The sequence below is a fragment of the Nothoprocta perdicaria genome, unplaced genomic scaffold, assembly GCF_003342845.1.
Source record: "Nothoprocta perdicaria isolate Ctin4 unplaced genomic scaffold, notPer1 scaffold_1111, whole genome shotgun sequence".
Taxonomy (NCBI): domain Eukaryota; kingdom Metazoa; phylum Chordata; class Aves; order Tinamiformes; family Tinamidae; genus Nothoprocta; species Nothoprocta perdicaria.
This window is the reverse complement of record NW_020454219.1, coordinates 362-2,215: the sequence shown is the minus strand read 5'-3', so window position 1 is coordinate 2,215 and position 1,854 is coordinate 362.

The following is a 1,854-nucleotide window of genomic DNA, read 5'->3' as shown; positions in this document are numbered from 1 at the left end:
CGGGTGTGCCCCTTGGTCTTCATTGGGCAGCGGCTCCGCCCCTTGGTGTTCATTGGGCAGCGGCTCTGCCCCTTGGTCTCCATTGGGCAGCGGCTGTGTCCCTTGGTGTTCATTGGGCAGCGGGTGTGCCCCTTGGTGTTCATTGGGCAGCGGCTGCGCCCCTTGGTGTTCACTGGGCAGCGGCTGTGCCCCTTGGTCTTCATTGGGCAACCACTGTGTCCCTTGGTCTCCATTGGGCAGCGGCTGTGCCCCTTGGTCTTCATTGGGCAGCGGCTGTGTCCCTTGGTCTTCGTTGGCCAACGGCTGTGTCCCTTGGTGTTCATTGGGCAGCGGCTGTGCCGCTTGGTGTTCATTGGGCAGCGGCTGTGCCCCATGGTGTTCATTGGGCAACGGCTGTGCCCCTTGGTGTTCATTGGGCAGCGGGTGTGCCCCTTGGTCTTCCTTGGGCAACGGGTGTGCCCCTTGGTGTTCATTGGGCAACGGGTGTGCCCCTTGGTCTTCATTGGCCAACGGCTGTGTCCCTTGGTGTTCATTGGCCAACAGCTCTGCCCCTTGGTCTTCATTGGGCAGCGGCTGCGCCCCTTGGTCTCCATTGGGCAACGGCTCTGCCCCTTGGTCTTCATTGGGCAACCGCTGTGTCCCTTGGTCTTCATTGGCCAGCGGCTCTGCCCCTTGGTGTTCATTGGCCAACGGCTGTGTCCCTTGGTGTTCATTGGGCAGCGGCTGTGTCCCTTGGTCTCCATTGGGCAACCACTGTGTCCCTTGGTCTCCATTGGGCAACCGCTGTGTCCCTTGGTCTTCATTGGCCAGCGGCTGTGTCCCTTGGTCTCCATTGGCCAACGGCTCTGCCCCTTGGTCTCCATTGGCCAGCGGCTCCGCCCCTTGGTCTTCGTTGGCCAATCCCTGTGGCCCGTTGGCCACCGTGCTCCGCCCCTTGACCTTCCCTGGCCGGTCTCTGCAGCTCATTGGCAGAGGCCGTGGCCTCTTGGTCCTGGTTGGCCAATCCCTGGAGCCCGTTGGCCGCCGGCGTCACGGGTTGGTCCTCGCGGGCTCTGGGCCAAGGGCGTGGCCRGGCAACGTCCTCATTGGCCGCCGCCCCCGCAGCCGAACGCCGCTGTGACCTCATCGCTGACGTCAGCACCCACCCCTCGCCATGACGTCATCGACGTCGTCATGGACTCCTCGCCATGACGTCATCACCGACCTCACCATGGACACAGTGCCATGACATCACGGGTGACATCATCAGGGACCCGTCACCGTGATGGCAGAGATGACCTCATCATGGACCTGTCACCGTGACGTCACAAGTGACCTCATCAGGGACCTGTCACGATGACATCATGGGTGGCATCATCACGGACCACCCCCCCCCCAGGGCCCCTGCAGCCCATTGGCCGGCACTAGGGGTGGAGCCTGAGCTCCTCACAAGCCCATTGGCTGGCACTGGGCGCGGGCGGGACCAATAAAGACGCCCTGGCGGGAGTCACGTGTCGTCCTTGGGGTCAAGGGCCGGAGGGGGAGGGGCTCGGGCCAATCAGCGGCGGCTCCGGGTCCCTGGGTGGGGCTCTTGGCCCCGCCCCCTCTTTGTCCGGGCCTATGGGGACACTCGCAGGCTCTGCAGCCAATCACAGGCAGCGCCTTGTCCCGTTCGGCTGTCAATCACTTCTGCTGGCCAGTCAGGATAAAGGTGTGGGGGGAGAGTGGCCTCCTGGCCAATCAGGGTGCTCCTCCCGCCTCCGGTTCCTGCCCAGCTGCCAATCATTCCGACTGGCCAATCAGCAACGAAGGAGAGAGAAGGTGGCGGCCTCACAGCCAATCAGGAAGCACTTCCTGCTTCCCAGTCYGTGCCTG